The sequence below is a fragment of the Euwallacea similis genome, chromosome 14, assembly GCF_039881205.1.
Source record: "Euwallacea similis isolate ESF13 chromosome 14, ESF131.1, whole genome shotgun sequence".
Classification (NCBI taxonomy): domain Eukaryota; kingdom Metazoa; phylum Arthropoda; class Insecta; order Coleoptera; family Curculionidae; genus Euwallacea; species Euwallacea similis.
In genome coordinates, this window is record NC_089622.1 from 3888275 (window position 1) to 3897396 (window position 9122).

The 9122-nt window shown below is 32.3% G+C and overlaps 1 protein-coding gene across 2 annotated transcripts in view; it reads right to left on the reverse strand.

Annotated features, from left to right (window-relative positions):
* The window catches only part of cv-2 (crossveinless 2), a 68257-nt gene extending 62070 nt beyond the window's left edge, over nt 1-6187 (reverse strand). The window contains exon 1 of one of the 2 annotated variants that reach the window (XM_066397272.1): nt 5882-6187. The gene's annotated coding sequence lies outside the window, so the exon portion shown is untranslated. Of the gene's footprint in view, nt 1-5877 lie in introns of both variants that reach the window. The other variant, XM_066397271.1, reaches the window with a different exon arrangement.
* Nucleotides 6188-9122: the final 2935 nt, after the last annotated feature.

The following is a 9122-nucleotide window of genomic DNA, read 5'->3' on the forward strand; positions in this document are numbered from 1 at the left end:
TTAATCCCCCAGATATGACATTCTCTTTAATTTCTCACCTTTGGTCTATTTTTGACGATCCCTAAGCCCAATATTCGCCAATTAAAATATCGACAGGTAATCGATTAAATTTAAATTATTATCTTAATATTAGCAGCAGTGATTCATCCGCGAAACTTACGTAGAAACGTTATTAAGGAAGTAAACAGACGCAAAGGAATGAGGATATCAAAATAATGATTACGATAAAATCTTTTTAAGATGATAAGCTCCGATTTGATACGTCAAGGTATTTGTGTTTCGTGTTATCAGCTGATATTCAAGGATATATGGAACCAAGCCTTTTGTTGTCTTGTAATCCTTTTTATTACTTTTTCTACTGCGTCATTTCGGGAGTTTTTGATGTCATTCTCCGTCAGGTTCATTGTTCCGAAACTGGATTATATTTTATATTTAACAGTCATTTAGTTTTCTTTGTTTTTATCAGTTTTGTCGTAGTTTGTCAATCTTTATGGCAGTTTGGTTTGGCTTGCAATAAAGAGTAGGTTTTATGGCTGTTTTGCAGTAATCAGGTTTAAGCAAGAGTAACGATTGCTAATGTTTTGGTTAAAGCACTATTAAAGGAGAAAGAAAGATCAGCTCAACTGCTATAGTAAAGGACCTAAATATTCTCGAAATAACAGTTTTAGCTGCCAGCAGTGGAAAATTTTTATAGAGCTTTTATGTAAATTATCTTATATGGTTAATATAAAAAGAATGCCGTATTATTACTTTTATGGCCTATTTCATAGGTAATAAATATATTAATTGCTAAGGAAAATAGAACCGGTTAAAGGACATTCGCGAGGAAAAATTCCAACACAAGTTCAGAAAAACATATATTTTTTCATTTTTTTATTGTGTTTTTAAATTTTAATTGAACTTAAATAAAATCCAAAATCGTCATTCAGCTAAATTCATTAAATTCCTATCAAATTTCTTATGTTCAAATTCGACAATCGAATTTTCAATAAATCATCTTAAATATTGAACAAAAGCAACATTAATTCTTCAATTTAACTCGAATTGCTAATCTCTATTTAATATCCAATAAGATATGTACATATAAATAATGTTCATTTAAAAATTGAAGACATTTACTCAAAATTGAAAAATTTTTAGTTCTGACTTGTAAAAAAAATGTGGTAACTCGTTTATAAAAGAAAGCTCAGGCAAATTTGATAAAAATTCAGTTCTGATTTTTGATTGAATTATGAGAAAATGCGCTCTCACTAATGAAAAATGTTCAATAATTCCGATATCCACTCAAGCAACTGTGAGCTGATTAAAGAAATATTGCGAATTCTTTAAGAAATTATCGGTTTAAATTTCGTTTAGTGAATTTTCGGAGAACGCGCTGGGCATCTGATATTTCTGGGCTGGCAGAAGGCTTATGACGCAGTGCGATTAAACGAATTAAATTATGGTCCAGCTTGTATGTAGCCAAATTTTACCAGTCAAGTCCATTAAAAGCAGATAAAAATCTTCGCGTAGAGCTAATCAATTCATCGCAAATAGGAAACGTGGGAGGTATTCTGAGAATTCGCAGTATCGAAGAAAAAACCTATGAAGTGAAATTTACAGCAATTTGAAATTATGTTCGAAATAAGGTCATGTGTCTCGAGTCTCATGTGACCAGAACTGACATAAACGATATTTTTGTAGTTAACCAGAGTAAACTGAATACCATTTTTGTGCAAACATGAAATAACCTGCGTAACCAGAACAAAATTTAGCAAAAACTTGTCATCTTTAACGTCGGGCGAATTCAGAATTCAAAAGCCAAATCTGACACGAACAAGGTTTTCATATAGTAATTACGAAAAACTGAAATAAACCAAATGAAATTCATCTAGAAACCTGAAATGAATGGAGTGAAATTTTGCAGTCACCTGGAATTTTGATCTATAAAGGCAGAAGTAAGAAGAGTGAATGAAATACAAGTATATATGCATATGAATAGGAAGACATTAGCGGCCCAAACCTTTGAAGTTTATCCCGTTTTATCCAAAATTTTTCAAAAATATTCTTATTTGTGACACTTTAACCAAGTTTTCCCCACACTCTTCGTATAATTTATTAGTATTTCCACGAAATAGCTCAGTTCTTCATAAATCTTACATGAACTTTGTACAAAACCCTAAAGATCAAACAACATTCCCCCGATAATCAAACGTCTCGCATGTACATACAGTAAAATTAGTTTTAATCAATCCGATTAAATTTATTATATATTACCGAAGTAAGCAACAAACAACTATTACCATGATGTTGTTTGTTATTAAATTACATTCCGTAAGCTAGAAGCAAGTTTTGTAATAAGGAAAATTTGATTAAATCTAGAAAAAGCGAGACTAATTAATAAAAGAAGTAATATTTTCCTTCAGTTGCAGAAAAATATTATGCAATGATTGCTGCAAATATCTGATGCAGAAGTTACTGCATCTGGCAATGTAGACAAGAGTTACGCAATTTTCTGCGTCATTAATCACAATTACAGAACGGCTTACAATTTGTTAATACGATTCCGATCAATTTCTTAAGGACGCGGCAGAATACTAATGAACGCCTTTATATCATCCTCTTAAGGAAATCTAGATTGCACTTAATAGACTAGAATTAGTTTACTCTTCTACATTTTAGCTGAATTAGATCGGGCGTATAATAGCATATTACATTCCGAGAAGCGTAAGAGGCACATTACAAGCACGATGAAATTTTCCCACCCAGCCAGGAAAAATCAGTAATTTCAACCCGCGAAGTAGCATGCGTTCTTCCCGACCTACCTCCAATGCTTTTTCTACGATATACGGCTGTTTTATCATAAATTAGTTGAAATGTTAATTCTGCCAATTTCCAGGCGTGGCCCTTAGTTTGTTTACATTCCAAAATTGTAAACAATCACATGTGGTCGTCACGGTTATGTTAAGCCATCAGTGGGAATCAACTGCTACCTGTGTGTAACGACATTACCTAACAGTGTGAAGGTTCATAACATGACATTTGTCCATCATTTCGGAATTTTTGCTACACCGGCCATTCTAACTTTGATCAAAATTTCCTTTTGTTTTGTAATAAAGCCGAGATATGTAATCCCGGTTATTGGAAGCAAAGAAATTTATAATTAAAATTGAGATATATAGCTTTGCGATGCAGCAGAGTGAGACACAAAACCGGTAGATGTTGAAATTGCAGACGCAGTGCGGGCTCTGATTAAAATTGCGTGTTATAAATTGCTCGGAATGAAAGTACGCATAGTCTTATTAGGATATTTCAGAATAAAAGAAAATTGAGGTATGATTTGAAATACGTACTAACATGTTACTACAAAATATATAAATAAAAACTTTGGTTGAAATTGAAATATGTAGCCTCAATGATTTATAAGAATCAAAGTAAACGCTAATTAAAATTTGCGATATGTAGCTTTACTATTTCCTAATGAGAAAACTTAGGCGGAAATTGTAACTCATAACCTCTTTCGAAACTTGTGTGGTAATTAATATGTATCACGTTAAAACGAAATAAAAAAAAGCGGCGCATAGAAATTGAGATGCGGTTTAAAGTTATAGGAAACTTGAAAAATAGAAATAGAAACACGTAGCGTACATTATCAAAGGAGTAGAAAAAACTTATTTAATAATATTTCACAACATCACATAATAAATTTCATGATTATAATTAACGAACTAACAAAAGAGCGCGTTTTAACTTGAAAATCTATACATTGTGTGTGTACTACTTCGAACGAAATGTGAAAATCATTGAGTTCTTATCGGCAAACATCTGTTATAAAATTAAGCTTTGTTATTTTAATTTCCCTTCTTTTTGTTTGGATATTCGATTTTCGAGTGTCAAAAATCAACTATCTATCTTTATTCAACTTCACACTTACATATCAGATTAGCGCAATTTGTTTTCCTTGAACTTTTTAAATTTCAAACTTCTTATACATATTTTGTTAGATATTTTATTATTGCACCACTTTATGTCTTCAAAAATACTTCACTTTAGCATATTCAACAAGCAATCTTAATTAATGATTCCTGTAATATTTTTTAGACGTCATTTCGTACCTAAATACATAAGTTTTTTATCTTAGACAAGTTGCGTAATGTACACTTTATATATCATAGTACAAGTGGTATTTAACTAGTTCTATACGATTCAAGGAAACTCTGTGTTTTTGCAAATTTTACAGGATATTTCCAAGGTCCGAGGTTAGATAAACGGTTCAGGATGTGATTCTCTGGTTAACGCAACGGTATAAGATAACTTTAGTTTCATAAAATAATAATGCCCTGTGTTGATTTAGTTTTGAGTATTAATTTTGTCTATAAATTTCACACTTTTTTCTAAAAATGATTTAGCTTCTTGCTGTATTTACATTTTCGTGATATGATAACATGGTATTAGAGCTTGACCTCTTCTGTGTAAGTATTTGTATATGTGTGTCTTTTTTTAATAAAATATGATAAGATTTTATAAAATTTTACATTTATGTTAATTTTGCGACTAACTAATTATTTTTGTCTGATAATATTCTCTTTCAAATATTCTAAATTCTAAAATTTGTAGACAGATATTTCAGCTACATTTTTAGAATTTCATGTTGAAAAAGTTTTTTCAAGGATATTTGAATGTACAAATTTTCCTTATCGCTTTTTCCCTTAGAAAAAACTAAACGTAAAAGATGCAATAGATTACTTAAACTAAATTTCCATTTAGCATAAGCGACAAAACCTTTTTTTGGTCATTTTCGCGATTCATTACCTCCGGATGAGCCGGCCTGATTTCAATTATTAAAAAAGATTATGAAAATTCAATTCTATATTTTTGGAAGGTATTTGCTTTTTCATAATTATTCCTATTGTTATATTATAAAGGGAAGCTAAAATGTTAACCAAAAATACTGTAATAAACAATAATTCAATTTTATTTTATTTCATAAAATAAAACAAGAGATGTTGAACGCCAGTGCTTTTAGATATAACATAACATATTCATAGCAGGAATGATTTTCTAAAATTCAATAATTTCAGTAAATGATTTAAATTTAGCAAATGCGGAACATTCAATTGAAGTTGAAACTAGGCATTTTCTAACATTTATTTCAACGTACTTATAGGTTGCAGTCCAATTATTATCATTTTTTAATTGAATTTTTCACGAATTATTTAATCTTGTATCAAAAATATTTAAAGGTTCTTTCAAAATCGCAACGTGGTTTTGAAACCCGTACTTAGCATTTCTCTGTTAAGTATTTTTATGATAAAATATTTTTTCCGAAGAGAGCCATATAATTAATACATATTACAAACAAGTTTTAATCCAGGATTAAAAAAATTGAAATTGATGATGGTTTTTAAAATCCGAAACGTCGCATTAAAAATCCGATGGCCCTGTTTTGTAGAGGAGTGCCAACGGAAAGGTAACATTTATTTATATCTTCTCTTCAAATATGTTCAGAGTAGAACCAGGAATAAAATAAAAACCATTTTAGCAAATATCAGTTTTTCTCGATTACCTCCGAAACAACTCGAAATTTTCAGACTTTAGAACGTAGTTTTGTTCTCCATAAAATTGCACAAGTTGGTCTTAGTTTGAGTGAGTGGCGAATTTGAATAACCCTCTGAAATATATAAGTTTCCTGACATGTTAAAAATGTATTTAACTCAAGGAAGAAATTAAGAGGTCATCTTTTTACAGAGCATATAAAGTTCCATCCACAGTTCTAACATACAGAGTTCTTCCGCGAGTTCTTCATTGAAATATAATTAATAGTACTTAATCGGTTTTCAGTTCTTGTTCATTTGAAATTTAACATCTTGGTTCCAAAATTAAAGTTTCAAAACCTACTTACAGAAGTTTATCCTCAGCTATCCTCGCAGGCACACCAAACTAACTAACAAAAAAAAACAAAAACTGCAGCAAAATCCGTTTTTACGAAACCAAAAATGCAGACAACCAAACTGAACTAAAAAGTCGTAGAAAATAAGCAGTCGAAAGTGCGAAAAGTCGAATATTCGCGCCAAAAACCGCACTAGCGACCGTCATTAGCCAATGAAAGGCCGCGTTCAGCGTAGCAGTGCGTTCGCTACTGACAGACAGAGCAGACGAGAGTTTCTGTTAGTTGGGTAACCCCTCCATCTCTCTCGCTTAAGGATTTCTGCGTTTATCCTTTGAGCGTCGCGACGCCAGGAAAACTCGTGAGGAGTTGCCCCCGCAAGTTTCCCGACCCACGCATCGCCCATTCGCGATCGCTTATCGCGTTTAGCGTCTAGAAACTCCACTTTGTTTGGACTAGTTTTCGAGATAAGATTTCAGATTTATCGTTTTTACGTGGGTTTGTCGATGATCGATTTCGAAATGAGGACGAAATTCCGATGCACTCTTGAACCGTGAGGGCGATAGCGACGTCAGTGATGACGATGTACGTTATTGCAACTCTGGGATATAAAAATTTTACCATTTTGCTAGTTTCAGCAAACATTACATCTTTGGGAATACAGTAATGGGAATATTAGGGATGTCCATTTCTGGAGATGAACCATAAGGATCTCGGTAACCGTAAATGATATGAGACCGTCTAATTGGGGCAAAGTTGCGCAATTTGTACTTCAAGAATATGCCATTTCAATACTTGAAAAATGCCGATGACTTTCAGAAGTATTCGGAGAGAACTGTAATGTTAGAAAAACGTTCTGCACTTTAATGGAAAGGTAAAAATCTTGTTTTTGCAAACAGTGCCTTGGAAACAATAAAATGAGGCACAAGTAAGTAAAGAAAATCATATGAGGCGCTTCAAGGGTTTATTTTCCACTTCTAAGAACAGCTCTATACGCCTTCACATATTCTGCATTGATCTAAAAACCACCCTTCGTTTTATTTTGGTCCTTAAAATTCTGTTGATTTTTCTTCGCAGCCCACTAATATTGGTGGGTACAGATTTATAAATAAGATTCCCCACAACGTGCCGGCCTAAATGCGTCTATTGGTTAAAATGCTTCTTCCATGAAATATATCAAACTTGGGCAAGGGGAATTTTAAATGGACAATATTTATGTTTCTTCAAGACTCTCCGATTGATGAAATACATTCATTTCTTCTGCTATAACTCTTAGAAGAATTATCTTGAACTTGATCGAAAATTCACTTTATTGTAATCTATTATTTTTGAAGTTTTACTCATAGTCTGTAAAATTTCAACTCTATCCGTATTTGATCTATGAACACGTCTTTTAGGCTTAAAAAGAGAATTTTAAAAATTACTTAATACACCTGGAAAGTCTCTAAAATCTCTTTAAAAGTTTTGAAACTTAGAAGAACTGAAAGCATTACTTAAACAAATGCAGATCCAAAGATTATATGGGAATAAGCGATTTATTTTTTAGTTTCCAGATTCTAAATGCTCCTAAATTTTCTCACCGATTTCAACATTCATAAGGATTACAAACTTCACTAAACAAAATGGTACACCCAAAAAGACCTCACAGATTTTGATCCAAAAATTATTTGTAAATTTATAAACAACAGAAATTGAAAAGAAACTGAAACTTTAAATCGTCAAGAAAGCTTTTGTGCGAGTTTTAAGACTCTGTATCTTTCTATGTTTCTTTCGAAAAAAAAATGAGAGCTTGAAAATGCCTGTAAAAAGGCCTTAGTAAAGAAAGGTTCAAGTGACTTTACACAAATCTCATTGCTATTCATTAGAATAACTGAAAATTTATTACTCACAACAGTTCCTCATATTAGGTGTTCACAACACTGAACTTAAAACTTGATTAATCCTAATCTCTTCTATACAATCATCCATTTCCAGGACATTTAATGTGAAACATTGAGGAAACGGTCACCAAAACTAATAAATATTTTATCATGACCAATGTCCAATATCTATTTATAATGACCAATAGCGTTGCAACTTGACACGCGCAATATAACTGTTACTGTTACGAATTTATAGAGCAATACTAAAGAGTCCTTGCTTTTAGGTCAATAACGGCATATTTATGGAAGTAATATAGTTTGGTTAAAATGGGCGCCAAAGACCATTCCGAAGCGTCTCTAACTACAAAGCGCAGGTCGTAAATTTACCAAATTTGAAAATGTGTTATGAAGAAAACAAAGGGATAACCGTAAGCGCCAACTTATAAACCAAAATCTACAATCCATACTGGGGAAATTTGGCTTGAGCTGTAAGGGCAAATTCGTCCTTCAATATAAGGGCTGTGATTAGATATATGCAATTACATAAAGCAACAAACGTATAATTTACATTACTGTAGGCACTTGATTTATTACTCGTGTTTAACATATCAAAGACACATTCCTGAAGAAAAAAATCGACAAGTAATGACGTTTATGCTCTATTATTAAAATGCCGATGTTATAGCGATATGCCTGCATTATACATATGCCGATACCCACGGATATTATGTATTCGCGACACAGGTGATTTAATGAGTGAGAATTATAAAAGTGTCTATAGTTATGTGTGTGCCCTTCGAGTTTGACATCCAGACATCTGAAATATTTTCAAGAAGGAGAAGTCGAATTGGCTTGTCTTCCCTTGGAATGAACGAAAAAATTTACAAAAAAAGGCACTGAAAGTTCGCCGACTAATGCACAACATTGATAAGAAGAAAAATGATCACGGCTAATAAAGAATGCCGAAATTGTTTATTACGGTCAAAAGGAGGTCCTGAGAATTGTCCTCAGGACCAATAACAATTTTCTGCTACCTAAATAACAAATTAAAATAACCTTTGTGACGGGGATTTAAATTAAATAGAGTATATACAAAAATATCAAATTTTTAAAAATGAAACTTAAGATATGGAAACATGAAGTGAAGAAAAGAAGAAACATATCGAAGAAAACAGTATGTAATTGCGGGATTTCATAGGTAGATATCGGTACCAGTAGCTGCTCTCAGGCTTGAGATAAAGACTACCGTCTCTTCTCACTGAGAAAACCATAAGAATAAAATTTCAGTTAAGTGGTTAGTGTGTGAAGGTTAAAGATAAAAGCAATATTCCGCTTAGTTGTTTTAAGATGGCGTTAAACCTGATGAGATTTCTCGTGGTTTTTCTTAAATTTTC